At 48.6% G+C, this 15,622-nt stretch overlaps 1 long non-coding RNA gene across 1 annotated transcript in view; it reads right to left on the reverse strand.

The window, feature by feature from the left end:
- Window positions 1-3,580: 3,580 nt before the first annotated feature.
- LOC136023180 (uncharacterized) overlaps window positions 3,581-15,622 on the reverse strand; it is a 67,709-nt gene continuing 55,667 nt past the window's right edge. The window contains exon 2 of the long non-coding RNA XR_010616510.1: window positions 3,581-3,875. This is a non-coding gene — a long non-coding RNA (uncharacterized LOC136023180). The remainder of the gene's footprint in view (window positions 3,876-15,622) is intronic.

Consider the following 15,622-nt stretch of genomic DNA (forward strand, 5'->3'; position numbering starts at 1 on the left):
TTCACCTCCTTGCTTGCAGAACAACATCTCCAGTGCTAAGCCCACATCCCACACAATTTCCCTGGTTTAAGTCCATTTCCACAAGGCCACGCGGTGTGTTTGCACTCTTTGGTTGTTGCTGTTTGAAAGCCTGTGTATGTAACTACACCTGACACACGCAAGCATCTGAAGGCAAGCAGAATTACTACTGCAGAGAGAGGTAATGAGCAGGCGGCCGTCTCTTCACACGTACCTCATTTTTTAGCCTGCGTAATTGGAAAGGCAACATGTGAGCTGGTGGACATAATTGAGGCATGCAAGCATCTGAAGTGTTGCACTTCATTAATGTTTAGCTTAGGGCAACATTAACAAACAGTCATTCCTTCCTCCTCGTTGCCCCCTTCTTCATGAATGAAGCTGACTTTTCCTATTGTTGCTGAAATAGATTGCTTCCCCCCAGGAGGTACAAGAAGTTACACCTCATTCCCATGCACCTATTTTCAAGTAGTTAGCGTGACTCAAGCTTCATTGCCGAGTGTCACTGAGAAAACCTTGACAGAGTAAAAGCTCAACAGAGAAGAGAGCTGTTCATGCCTCGCCTCCTTACAAAACCTGCAGATTTTTATGGATAGTGAAGACTTTCCCCCCTGTTCCTTTACTGCCTTCACCATTCATCAAGTTAGTTCATGATGAGCTGAAGAAACACTGCTCTCTGAGCCTGAGCATCCAGCCTCAGTGGTACTGCCCACAGGACCACTTAAACCTTGCCCTGGGCTGCCAATGGACTCTTTATACCAAGACCCCACCGGGCCTCACCCTTTGGATCTCTCCCTGAAGAGCAACAGGTGCAGAATAAACCCACCTGCCCTGGAAGTCTGCACTGGATTTTTTTTTCCTGGCTCTTTTCTTTGCATCTTCTCCCTTCTTCTTGTTTCTATGACCTTTCCTTATTACCTAGCATCTGAAGAAGCTCTTGAAAGATGCGAGAGTTTCTTGTAGAGTCTCCATAGTACCCGTGCGAGTAGCTACACCCTGCTCTCAAACGCTTTAGGTCATCATATTAGGCAATGACTCCTAGCAAATAATGGTATCTTAAATATCACTGAGCACGTTGGCAGTTCCCAAAGAAACCTCCCAGCTTTGCGCATTATGTGACTTCGTGTTCTCTTTGAGACCCCGGTTGTCACTTGGCTCACCACTGAACCCTAGCATGCCACAGGAAGCATCCAGCTTTGGTATTATTTCTATTCTCATTATGTTTTACTTGATTTCAATTATTAAACTGTTCTTACCTTAAAATAAAAGAGATGCAAGTGAGCATTCGCACTGCAAAACGCTTTCCCCACTATGATACACATAAGAACCCATCAAGGAGGAAGATTCCAACCGCCAGAGCAGTTTCAGTTGGAGCGCATGGCACAGATCCAGCCTGGAGGCCCGGATCCAGGCTCCCTTCACTCTGCTGCTCCTGAAACTACATCTCTCTTTCCCACAAATAACATCAGGGACTGCTTCCAGTGCACAGCCTGCAACCGCAAAGAGGGGGAGGATGCAGATACACTGATTTAGGACTTAGGGAGCTGCCTGCAGGAGCGAGGAAGCCAGGTTGGAAATACAGCGAGGCTGAAACTGCAAAAGCCCTTCCCAGCATGGGTTAAGCATTTCAATGCTCTGATCTTGAGAGAGAGCAGCTGAAGTTCTGGCTCGCTGCTCCTCTTTTGAGTAAGCAACCCGAGTTTCTGGTGCCAGACTCCTGAACGTTTGTGTTTAGCCTTTCTCGGCAGGAAAGATGAAATAACTGAGGCTATTTCACAGCAGAACCCGAGCTGGAATTCGGGATGGAGGAGCCAAGAGCTCTCGGATAGCCCAGCCCCTGCTCGAAGGAGGGAAAAGAGGGTCTGTGGGAAGGAAAGATTCATGCTAACCGTCAACATCTTGGCTCCTGCCACAAACCTCTGAACCTGCCAAATGTGGGATGCAAGAAAAATGGTAGTCCAGGGCTCTTCCAGGATGTGTGGTTTATTTCTTTCCTCTAAATTATAGGCATCCAGAAGCCCACATCCCCCAGATTCTCATAGCTAGGCTCACATGATGCCCAGGAGATGTGCTGTCCTCCGGCCTTGCAGGGCAAAGCAGGGTGAGGACCAGACCTCATATTGGGCAGGAGAACCTGTGTGGGGTTGGGCTGGAAAACATCCCATGGCTTTGGGGAATGATGGAGGGTGGTGAAAAAGGAACTAGACAGATAGGAAGGCAGCCTGGGAAGACGGTGAATGGGGGTGTGAGCTCAACAGAGTTAGTGAAATACATCCTGTAGCTGGTTACAACCTGACACTGACTGTACAGGAGGGGAGTGTATTTTAGAGATGGAGGATCTGAGGTAGAGATGGACAAGGTGCAGCATTCACATCACTAAGCTGCACACCTCCAGGGTGGACTGGCCAAACCAGAAGGCTTATTTTCCCTGGATCTTTGTGTAGCCAGTGGAGGGAAGCAGATGCCCTCCAAGGAGGAATTCAGAACTTGGATAAGCCGTTCTCCATGTTTTCTCTACACTTTCTCACTCCCTTCCCACTGTGAGAATGGCAACCTACACCCTTTGTATTTTCCTAAGATCCCAAAGGGTAATAGCAAGATGACAGAGGAGAGGCCAGAGGTTTCTCCTGGCCTGGGCTCTATGTAGCATCAGCAGGATTCAGCCTTGCCCAAGGTAAGAAGGTCACTCCAGGTCTCTTCTATAGCCAGTGATGAGACACAGCAGTTAAGAGAGTGCTTCCCCTCGCCTTAAAAATAGGTCAGATACTCTTTGCTATAAAGGGAACTCAAGGTGACTACCTCGCACTGAGGCTTGTGATTGTAAAACACTACAGCCTACGTGAAACGAATCCAAAACCCCATAAATTGAGGTTAGAACATCCCTTGGCTGGATGCAGCCCCTTTCTGCTCCTGAAGCACACGTGCTGCCTTCAGAGCTCTGGAAGCTGGAGAGGAGACCTCACTAAGTATCTCTGCTTCCTTAGCAGCCCTTCCCAAGCAGCTTCCCAGTGGAGAGCAGCTTGGCAGGCCCTCTCCTAACACCCTCCATGCTCCCCCTTCGAGGGCTGCTGGCCCAGCATTGGGATTAGACTGGCTTTCTGAAATTACACAGCTTTCCTTTCCCCCTGCCATGGCTTTCTTGAGATCCCTCAGAAAGCCAGAAACAGAAGCCCAGGGGCCAATTCCCGACTGCATCTTCCATCACAAGACCAGCTTCATTTTCAATCCAGTTCCACTTTGCAGTAGCTATATGTAAACTCATGGCCAACGTGTCTCTGTACCCAGGAAATTACCATGGCGGACTCGGAGCTGGTAAAGACAATAGCATGTTTGGCTCATTCACTTGGATCAGCACCATTTCAAATGTACTTTTCCTCCTCAACTTATTTAACCTCGCAACCGAGAGCCGCAAGGATGATGAGCTATTTGTTTCAAGACCAGATCTCCTGGGAGAACAGGCACAAAGAATAGAAAGCAGCCTGGAGAGATGGAAGAGAGAAAGGGATTCGAATGCATCGCCCTTGGAGACCATGCCAACGACCTGCTAGAGTCCAGCCATCATAAATAAATAGACTCCGTTTATTGTCTAGCCAGGCCGGCAAGCACGGTAATGCTTGAGCCGGTTCCAGCGGGTGGGGCGACCGAGCAGCACCGCGCTTTCGTGCTGCGCTCGCTGAGACAAAACAGATGTCGGTCACCGAGCGCCGGGTTTTGTCGTGTGATTTGTGATGCAGCCGCTTGCGTGCAATTGATGAGGGGCTTTGTTCACGGCCCCCCAAATCGGAGCCAAAAAGGACTTCTTCCGTGGCGGTGAATCCTTAAGCGAGCGGCGACAATGCAAACCGAGCGCGGTTCGAAACCTGCGGCAATGAAAGCACCGTGTTCCAGTCCCCCTGTAACAGACCCACCAGATGCTCCTCGGTGGTTAGAGCGAAGGCCGAGCCAAACCCCACTACGCTCATGTAAAAGGTTGAGTGGGGCGTGCGGAGCCGTGAGCCCTCTCCATCCATCCCACATTCACCCTTTAACCTGTTTTGGGGCTGATTCGGTCCAAATCGAGCTTTTCCCAGCTGGCCCTACTGCCATCCACGTGCAGTAGATGGCAGCAGAAGCTTTAGTCACCGGCCACCAAACTCACCGGGATCCTTCCTCCCCCATCCTTCTTTTTTCACTTTTTACTTTTGGTGGCCTCAAAAATTATTAGTTCCAGATGAGCTCCTGCCATTGTAATAGCCCATTTAACCCGATCCACTCTGAGCAGAGTCAGTGCAAGTTCAAATGCAGCATTTTCGCATGTAAACTATACATCAGAGACATATTTCTGCACGGCTTTGGGCATTCCTTGTGCAGCCAAAAAAGGGGAAACGCAGAAGGTTAAACCTCACATACACACACACGCACGGCCCCGGCCACGGGCAACAATGGCACTTTGTCAAGCGAGCGCTGCCAGAGCGGAGCTGAACTTATGAATTGAACCAGGAACCTCAGGACTGCTTCTCCCTTTGAAGATTAGCGCTAATAAGCCAAACCAGTGGGTATTTTGTTTTATAAGGAAAGAGCATTTCAAGTCACGTACGCTGCTATTGTTGGACACAAAACATGCACTGTCTCTGCCTGCGGTGACTCTAGTAACCGCTCCACGCTTGTCTTTTGCTGGGATTACCTTTATTTTTATACTATATTAAATTTACCTCCCACCATTCTCTCAGGCCTATTAAAACTGGTGACGTTTCTCATGGCTAATTACACACACACACATATATATATTTTAAAACCCTATTTGTACTATTATCATATTCAAATCTTATGCCTTACGTGGATTATGTATTCAGAAATAATAACCAAAACTACCAGATTTCCCTCCCACTGGAATAATAAGCACATCCTATATAAACAAGTTACATAGGAGAGGAACAAGAAATGATTTGTTTCTGGTAAATGAAGACAGCTCTAGCACAACACATGGAAAATTTCATGTTGTTTGCTTTTATAATTCACTGTACACACAGCCTTTAATCTGAGGATCTCCGAGCACTCTGCACAGTTTAATTAAGCCCCACAACTGCCATGTTGGGGAAGTATATTAAGTGTTGTTATGCTGATTCTTTACAGATGGGGAGACTCAGGGACTGAGCTGTGCGCGCCAAACTCCCCTCTCCCCATTCAGGGTCGGTCCTTAAAGCTCTTCCATGTGGCCTGCCCAATGACAGCCAGGGAAAACAGATGAGCTTAAGACTCCAACCAAGAAAACCCTGCCTTCATGGAACACTGAGCCTTCCAATGACATGTGATACCTGCAAAACTTCTCGCCGTGCTCCCACTCATCAATGCTGGTGGAAACCCGTGCTTCTGTCATGCAGATCAGCACGGTGCTCCGAGCTGGGCTTTCCTGAATAACCCTCTCACCAGCAACGGGTTAAACCCTAGACCTATGGATCGACACGACCTCAGCATCAGGTCAGGAGCCAGACCCTGTCCCAGACTTAAACCTGCTGGGCCCCAGAGCCGCTGTTTCGCTGAGGAGCCGGGAAGAAGAAAATCCCAGCATCTTGGCTCCCAGACCCCCATTTTTCCACGGTATTCTCTCTTGCGGGATCTGTATGGCAACCACTCGCGCTGTCGAAGCCACACGACAAATGAATGGGAATTCACCCTGCCAGTGATATCCATCATGAGACACCACTTTTTACAGGGGAGGGGCACGCTCAGCCCTAACCAGCTGCACATGTACAGCGTCTGCCTCTTCCAGCCCCTCAGCTCGGGGATTAAACAGTTGCTAAACCTTGGGAGCGAATCGTGCTCGCAGCGAGCGGCCCGGGGCTACTGAGCACAGAAGCAGCCAAGCCACCCTGTGCTCCTGGCTCGCACCCTCACACCTCATCCACCCGAGGCCACTGACTTCCTCGATGGCCTTGGGAACGGGCGAGCAACCAGCTTTGGCCAGGGTATGAATAGGTACTGAAGCGCTTCAGCTTTCCCAATATTGTTTTAGCTTTGGCTGCACAGCAGATCTCCTTTTCCTTGTTCCTTCCCCCTCTCCTCTGCGAGCTCCTTTGTTCTCGTGTTTACAGCAGCATCGATTTGCTGTCAGAAAGCAACACGGCCTTGGAGTTTCTGTACACACAGTCAAAATCCAGCCGAGTGGAACCTGCCCCTCTCACATCCCGACTCCCTGCGATGGGCTGCACTCAGTGCTTCAGGTGTCAGTGCCCTTTCCTGCTCCCCTCAGACTCCCACAGCATGGCAGGGGAAATGCTGCTCCGTAGACCTATGTACCCTGCAGGAAAGCACATCCTCTCCTCCTTCCTCCCCAGGTCTGATTCCTAGCACCCCAAAACGTTGTCCAATGCAGGAGTGAGCTGGTAAGCTCTGCTCTTCCTAGCGCAGCCCCAGCTTTCCAAACCATTCAACCGCAGGAGATTCGCCTCTGGACCTTGAAGCTCTTCACAAAACCCTACGTATCTGAGATGCCCTGGGAGGCAGGGCTCTGTTTGCTCACTGGCAGGGAAACTGAGGCAGAGAGAGATTAAACATCCTGACCAAGGTCACAATAAATCACGAGAGAGTGAGCAACTACAAGGAAACGTCCTTCTGCTCCTCCTTCCGCTGGCTGAGGCATCTCAAAGTGTTCGGTCATGTTTTCCCATTATGACTTGATAGAATTACCTCCCTGCTGCCTAAACAAAAGCATGGGTTACGTTTTGCAGAGTGAGCCGGTTTCTCCTCAGTTGCTTCAGATACCCAAGCGGTTGCTTTCAGACACGTAACCCTCTAGTAAAGAGGATCCAGGCACAACCCTGCATACTCATGTTGCTTTTGAAACCTTCCGTGGGGGTTTTAGCAGTGGGGAAGGATGCTAGGTTAGCAGCCCCAGGACTGCAGTCCTCTGTTCTGCAAACCCTCAGATGTAATACACGTGAGGACAGAGCAATGCTCCCCTTCGGAACCTGTCTCTCTCATGGTCTACACCAGGATGTGATCCAGCTTTTGGGTCTCTTCTGTCCAAGAGAAGAGGGCAATCACTGCCAGTCCTGCTAATGCTCTAAATGTGGGCCATGGGCCCCATTTCACTTCCTAACCTCCCAGTGAGGGCAGCTGGTGGAAAAACTCGCCACCAGTTCCCATGCTGGATGCTGTGGCAGCTTCTGTGATCTCTTAACCATTCCCTGCCCCACTCAGCTTCCAGCAAGCGCTGGACCCAAACAGGACTGAGAGCCCTAGACCTCTGCTCAGCTCAGTTAACTGCCAGCACACACCTCCAGCCTGCAGCTCAAGTCCCTTTAACAGCTTCTCAGAGAGCTGAAGCCACTTCTTGGTTCCAGTTTCCAGATCCCCTCTCTTTTCCCAGCTCCATTGCTTTCACCTGCTTTTGTTCAGCTCTCCTGTGAAAGGAGGGGTTTGAAGGGGTGACAGGTCTGTAAATATATCATATTGTCTCCTGAAAAAAGGGCAGAGCAGGAAGAGTGATGGATATACTCTTCCCCTCCCTGCACTTGGGACAGATGAGGGAAGATGGCAGATAATTGCTCTTTATTGTGCCCCAGGTTCACCTTAAGATGAAGGAAGCGATAAGATTTCAATTAATGTCATTTAAGATTCCCTGCAAGCTGTCCTGCTCCTTTCTTGGCTTCTTTCCTCCTCTGAAATTGTGGTCCTCAATGCTGCTTTTGTAACCCCATGGGAGCTCCCTAAATGGGCCACATCCTCACCTGGTGAGCACTGTCAAGGCGCCATCAACATCAGTGGAGCAATGCTAATTTAGACCAGATGACAACCCCCTCCAACCTCACTCTCGATTTATTATAGCGCAGGACAGATAACATACTTCATTATACAAAGCAGGGATCATTTTCCAGCTTGCCCAAGAATGAACCGAGAAGCTTTTCTAATCAGCTTAAACCGATCAAGATATCCAGGCACAGAAACCACGATACCCAGGTTTCTGTGTAAGACACCTTATGCTGAGCTTTCTTACTTTCCTGAGTAATTGCACCAAATTCCTTGGGATTGCTTTCTTCAAAAGAGAGAATACAGTGAGCTGCAGACCAGGGAGCTGGCTCCTGCCTGAATAATGCAAACACTGGGGTAGGGTGAAGCCTTCACTCTTCTTTTTTTTCCTTTAAATATATCAGGAAAATACACTAAAACAAAGAAACGGTCAAACAAAGCCGCTTGCGAGGTTTTGCGTACTAGAAACGCTCTCATTCCAATCTCAGTGTTCCGAAAGCACTGAATCACCCAGGTATCCCAGAACAAGCCCCAGCATCTTGAAGATGTTCACACTGATCCCTTCAGGTCTTCCAAAATGTCTCCTTTCAAATACCTGCTGGCATGCAGTCCTAGCGTCTTGCCTTCCGACTGTGCCATTTTGGAATTAACCAGGAGTTTCGTGTGAAGAATTACTCCCGGGTTTCACAGACTTCCTAATCCAAATGAATTAGATATATATTTATAAACAGCAGTGAAAAACCACTGACAAAACCCCACAAAACCAGCACAAATAGCTGCAATTCTTCTCCCCCCCTTCCCTTGCAGATACACTAATGTTTATTGTCCCCAAGAGCATCCATTTTCACTCCTCTTCTATATATACACGCATGACGTTTCCATATGTTCTTTAGCTTAGCTCCCTGGTAACATACCACCCTTGAGGGGAGGGAGAGAAACCTGGAATCAGGGGGTTCAACGGGTGGCCCTGGGTTGCTCACGCAGGACACGGGAGCAGGGTGAGGAAGCACAGTGCGAGCCAGTGTTGTGCCTCCTCCTCCTCCCCATGCACCTGAACCGCGCCAGCCTGGTAATGACAGCCTCTGCGGCGAGGACCTGACATAGATGCCACAGTAAACAGTGATTTTCCTGCCGCATGTGCATCCACTCCCCCCTGCCCGTCCCCTGCAGCAGGCTGCCTGCACTGCAAACCTTTGCCTGCCTGGGATCGGCAGCTCCTCTTTTACAATAGCCATTACCAAGGTGTGAAATCTGCAGGAGGGGGGGGAAGGTTGGGAAGGGGGTATGCATCTGTGAATATGATTACAGGCTTAAAATGTGTGAAGTCTTTTCAGATTTAATGAACCAGAATGTGGCTTTCATTTTGGCTGTGCATATTTTGAACCCTAATGTATGTTTATTTAGTCTAATTAATTGCCTTTTTCCCCCCCCCTTTAAAAGATACCTGCTCAGCTCTCCCAAGTATTTTGCAGTACCCGCACATTGTGTCTAACAAAGACTGCTCCTCTGCAATACGTGGACTGAGACCTCATCTATCCTGGGTACTGCACTGCATGATGGTAGGAGGAGGGGATGGGCTGATTTGAGAAGAAAACACGGTCTTCAACAGATTAGAAAGTCATTTTCTCCTCCGAGGTCAATACCGAGGCGTTACATTTACCTGATCTGGTTTTAGCAGATACTGTCGTTTGAGATGGGAAAGTCAGATGGGGGTGTGGAGCTATGCAGAAACATGAGATTACTGGGATGCAGGGACTGTGTGAAGGCTGCGTGCGTGACCTCGTAGGTGAGAGGCAGGCTGCTCTTTGGTATTTACATTTCTCCTCTATGATTTAAGCCCTCCATCTAAATATAGGAATATAATATGACAAAATAAACCAGGAGGAAGTCCTTGAACACAACTAACAGATATCTCAGCACACAACAACCATCGAGCCTCTGGTCTTTGAGGAGCAGGCAGTACAGACTGGCAATTAGGAGATGGAAAAGCTGGTACAGTCATAAGGACAATCCTTCCTAGTAGCCACGCTTGTGAGCAAAGGCTAAGAGCAATGCCAGCCAGAGCCTGGGCAGGGAATGGGAGCATTCAACTAAGCCATCTTCCTATGCAGAGGAGAAAAATAGGTGACATGGTACACATACAGCATCTATACAGTAGACTTATAGCATATAGCTATATGGAGACCTCTTTTTGCTTTTAAATGCCTTTAACCTGATATTATTATTATTGCTTTAATCTTTTCCACCAAGCTCTGGACATGATGAAGTAGACAAACCCACAAGTACTGAGAACCGATTGATCCTGCTCAAGCGATTGTCACTGATCACGGATAGCAGAAATCTCCATCTGCGCTGGCAGCCAGTGAGATCCATAAGCCCCCAACCAGGAGAAAGACATTGAGAGCAAGGAGGAATTTACAAGGGCACATCCTTTGCCTGCTCCCTGCAGACCCCGGGCTCAAATCTGGAGCTCACATCGGGCAGTTACTGATTGCATTTTCCTGCCCTTGAAACTCTTCACCCAAATGTCAAAGAGGGCTCTTTTTTTCCTACTATGAAAAGGTTTTCAGGACAGGAAAACCATTTCCTGTCCAGACCAGACACTGGCTTCCTGCAAGCTCTCCAGCAGATCGTGTAATCCTACGCCCCTATTTGTAAAATGAAGATGATCGACTGCCTTTGTCTCCTCTACTTAAACGTACAAGCTGTAGTCCTTAACACACACACACACACACGTGACCAGGCATAACTCTGCCCTGATCTCATATAGCACTGCAGTAATACTCATAAATAACAGCCAAGTTACGAAAGTAGGATTTACAGTAATGCGTCAGAGTGGAGAATGACAAAACTGCCTGGGTTTACTCTTGATTTACATCAGCATAAACAAGGCCAGACTTTTGCCCTAATTTTGCAGCAGGGCTCTGGACTGTGTGTCTGCATTCCCCCTTCTCACCCCTCCCCAACCTCTTACTTGATTTGAACGTGGTGAAACTGAAGTTTCCTCAAGCCAGAGGCTCTGCGGACTCAGGCTGTGGGTGATGGATGGGATGGGATGGGATGAGAGAGCACCGGTGCATGCATAGTGGGCATGGTGCAGGGGAGCAGGGCAGAGCAAGCTGCTCGTACACATCCACATGCACACCAGCAGGGATGGGACACTCAGTATGTCTCACCCTCTGGGGAAACCAATATAAACCCATCTCAAATAGCTTCTGGGAAAAGAGAGGAACTGAAATGGTTAACCGGCTGCTGTAAGGATGGGCTCTGGTTACAAAGAGGAAATTTCTTGTCTTTTACGTTTTGGACATAAGGTACAAATGCAAGTGCTCTGAAATCGGAACTGGTGTAGGTCAGACCTGCTGCTTCTGGGCTGGTATGAATAAAATGGCTGGGTTTACAGGCAGTCCTAGGGTTGGTGGGGTTTCTGCCTGGGCTGCAGAGCAAAGAGCAGTACTGGGGACAGGGGCACTCACTCCTTCCATCCTACTGCCCCAAGGCCTTCTCAACAAGCAGAGGTTTCTAACACCAGCCAGCGCCAGCACACATGGTACCCGCTGCTATTTCAGTGGGCAAGCCCCAAAGGAGCCTCTCTGACCCTGCACCCTACAGGGATTCACCAAAGAAACAATCGGCCTTCAGCCCCCAACAGCATTGCAACCATCTCACCCCATACATGACACTTGTAATGTTAATGGGACCACTGAGCTCCCCATGGGCCACCGCGGGCACACAAGCTCTGACAAAGCATCTCTGCATTGGCCGTGGAGGGGTGCTGTGTGCCACCGCAGAGCCACAGGACGCAATAGGTATGTCCTAGTAGTGGGTCTGAACACCTAACAGAGAAGGGACAGGCTGGGATGACTCTCTAGGCAAAATAAGCAGTGAGAAAGGAAGAGGCACCAGCCCCACGGAGGTTGGAGAGGGAGCTCCATCGCTCTCTGAAATGGACATGCTGCACGGTGGCTGCCGGCAAGCAAGGGACTGGATTCCATGACCCTGGAGGTGCCTTGCTCCCATGGGAAGGGGGATAGCTGCAGAAAAGCCGGGTGGTTATGTAAGAAAACCACCTCTGCTACAGCAGCATCACAGCGATAGCAAACAGTTAAGGATGACAGGCAGGCAAATCTGCTTAGTTGGCTATTCCTCTGTCAGGCAGGCACTACTAACAGCTTAAATAGGAACGCTTTTTATAGCCAGGGTCTGAAATAACAGAATCATACTCAATTACACTTTATAAAGCGATACTTTCTGCTCAAATACCTTTGCAGAGAGCAGGCTTTTTGGTGTAGCTGCTGCAGTGTTTATACCCGGACTGCGCAGGGTAGGAAACCAACCTTTCCCACCAGCTGCTTTCCCCTCTCTCCTTCCTCTGACATGGAGCTGCTGCAGCATACGCTGCCCTTTTTTCCCCTCTTTGCATGATGAACTTGACAATAATTACAAAATCGAGAGGAAATTAATTCTACTTATTCTGTTTCTGCAGGCTAAAGGTAATACAAACGCCATAGAGCCTTCTGCACCGCACAAGTAATAAATGTCCTCTTTCCGCGCTAGCTGCTCCGAGCTGCCAACTCAAACAGAAGGCAGCATGGCTGCTAATTGCCTCAGACCCAAGGCTGGTCCATTAGGGCAGCATCACCAGCCTACACAGGGGAAGATTTGGGGTTTAATTGTACCCGCACTGTACTTTGCGCCACAATTTGCTCTGACACTGCAAACACATTAATTGTCCCAGCCAGCAGCTTTTCTGCTTCTCATTTCTATGCCGACTGCTCCCGCACGATAGGCTGGCCGGGAAACCCTCGCCAACCAATGTGCAGCCACTTTTCCATTCATGTCCTAGCAACAAGGCCTGTTCCAATCTTGCTCCGGCAAACTGACACCTGAAAAATGACATCATGAAGAAGCAGGGCGGCAGCGGGGCCAGGGTGCTTTTTTCAGCTGTCTGCTGCAGAGTTCATTTAAGGTGTTTCAGTCTCGGTTCTTAAAGCCACACCACACCGAATAGCGGCGGCACTTTCCCCTGCTCCCCAGCCCCATATGTAGGTTAATAGTTTGCAGACCGCACGATGAAATCCTCTCCCCGACGCACTCCCCCTGAGCCAAGCGCAATGCCACCGAATCGCCTTTCCTGCTGCTTGCTGCCTTTGAGGGGCAAACCCAAAGGCAAACCTAAGCTCAGCCAGCCAAAACACATCCCTTAAGCGACTGCTTAAGCACAAAAGAACTGCTTCTCTTTGCTCTCTAGGTAAAATAAACCAGTGGGAATACCTGGGGCAGCACCTACAAAAACCCCATGAGGGTTTACTATGGGGGTTAGACAATCTGATTGACTGCATCATATCCCACTGTGCTGCTGGGGAAAGGATGCAACGTTTTAAGGTACAAACAGCCCACTGAGGTTGCAACATGTGAAAGGAGCGCTGAAATCTGTCGCTAAAAGGTTCGAGCAGAGGCTGCACACTGGGTTTTCCATGTAAAGATCAAAACCTTTTGCTTGCCTTCCTTGCTATCATTGTTAATTAATGAAGGCAGAAATGCCTGCAGATATGGAATTGGAGAGAACGCCCTCCCCATCTTCGTACTGTGTTTCCTTTAGGGGGAATAAAATGGCAGGGAAAAAACTCCTGGTCAGCAAAGATTGTAATCGGACCACAGATCCAGGTGATTAACCGCAGCATGTCATAAATGTTCGAGGCATTGTGGAGCATGGGGATGAGGGGGTTACATCTCAGGACTGGTCTACGATCTATGTAAAACATTTCAGCACACCGGAAAATATACAGCAGAGAAAATCCAATTCCAGATGATTCAAAAGGCACAAAGACAATGGAAGAAAAGGACCAAGTTCAGCTCATTTAAATGTTGTTAATTGTTCATTCCCATAGTGAGACAGTTTCTTCTGCAAATGAGAGAACAAACCCTTTAGCGTGTTTTTTTTGCTATTAGCACCATGCCAGGACTGAAGTGAACCCAAATAATCTTAATCACTGAATAGCACTTGCTGTTTTATGGCTTTTTAAAGAAAGCAGGAGAAGAAAAAGAAGAAAAGCCGCAGATAATGCCATACTGGCACAAAGAGCAGGAGCCGAGGCTGGAAGTCACTGCAATCCGCACCCAGACCTCTTGGAGGTCTCGAGCACCGCTAGAGACCAGCAAATGGGTAAAAAACCCACATGCCTTGCAGGGGGAACAGTTTCATTTCTTGCTCCCTGGTGAGGGCTGCAAGGGGGTGGCTGCACCTCCAGCCATAGATTCACATTATAGTTGAGGAGTCCACCACTTCATGTATTTATTTCCCTGGGCATTTACACAACCAATGCCTCATGATGCAGCAAAGAGTTACATGAGAGCGGCAGCTCTGAGTTTCAGCTCTTGAGAGCAATCAGCATTGGCAGGGGTGGTCGGAGGCTCTGGCGAGCTGCCCCTGCTCCTTGAAGAGATGCCTCACATAGCTATATAAGGAGAGAGGAGGAAGAAGGAGAAATGTTGCACATATAAATACGAACATTTAGCAAGGGCAGGAGCCCATCTAAATCCAGCTTGCCACAGGGGATGGCTGAGCGGGTTGCAGATCTGGCTGTCCCCACACATGCTAGTGTTCTAGCATCCTTCCGTGGCCCCTGTGTCCCATCAGTGGACCCCTTCCTTCCCTATTCAGCTGCCTCCCTTGGTATTGGGCTGCAGGTATTAAAGAAAAATGGCCATGGGGGTAAGGACTCTCTTCCTAGCTTGGCAAGAGTGCCCCTATGTCTCTCCCACCCATGGGCTTGAGATCCACACAAAACGTGACTAATTCCCCTTCCTTCCTGGCTGCCCATCCCTCTTTCTGTCTTGGCCTCTGCTGGACTAACACCAACCCAAGCTGGACTCAGGCACTGGATGCGTAAAGAGCATCCATTTCCCTAGCAGGAATGGTGTTAGAAGCAAGGAACACAATCACAGCCACATTCTCACTACAACCCTGCTAGGCTAAGTATTCCTGTGTATTTACGCTACAGCAGATGTCAAGGCTCCAGCTCTTCTCTAAGGACCCAGCCATCTCCTTTAATCTTCCCTACTTCAGTTTCTACCCCTCCCCTGTAAAATGGAAATATATTCAATATTTGCAAATCATCGGGCTCTCCAAGGAATTACTGTCATTAATAGCTCCATACATCATGGACAAAACATTTGGTTTTGTCATTAGAAAAGACAGTTGCTGCGAGCCGAAACGCAACATCTCTGTTGTCTGCCTGACAGTGGTTTTGCCCTGATCCAAAGCACACCGGGGGAAACAGGAATCTTTCAGTTCATTTCAACGGACTCCGCAACAGGCCCCTCATGCAATATGCATTTAGTCATAGAGTGCTCGCAGAAAAGGATCCTGAATGAGACAAAATATGTAATCAACTGCATTTACCCCATGCTTCAGTCACCCACCTGCACCAGGATTATATTTGATAGCATTCAGACTGTACCAGAGTTTTCTCTATAGCATCAATCATGATATTAAGCTGCCGTAGTTTGCATCGGTTAGAGAAGCAATTTATAATTTGAGATGACTTCAAGTTAGGAAGCAACTGATTACAGAACAAGAACTTTGGAACTCCACAGAATTATAAACCCACAACTGCAGTGAATCATGTGCAGATTTAAATTGTACATCATTAAAATGGCTGCTACACCCCACTCTGGAGGTAGTAAAATATGCTAGTGAGGGGTGTGGTGGAGCCAGAAATCTTTATGAATGAAAATGGCATCTTAAGTACTTCTGCAATCCCATTAGTGGGAAGTGGAAAGGTGCTATTTAAACATCTCAAAATACTTCACTCGTATGAGGGAGGTCTTTTTCTTTCTTTAAGGTGAAACACAGATCTGACAACAAAGCAGAATG

This window comes from Lathamus discolor, chromosome 17 (assembly GCF_037157495.1).
Source record: "Lathamus discolor isolate bLatDis1 chromosome 17, bLatDis1.hap1, whole genome shotgun sequence".
Classification (NCBI taxonomy): Eukaryota; Metazoa; Chordata; class Aves; order Psittaciformes; family Psittacidae; genus Lathamus; species Lathamus discolor.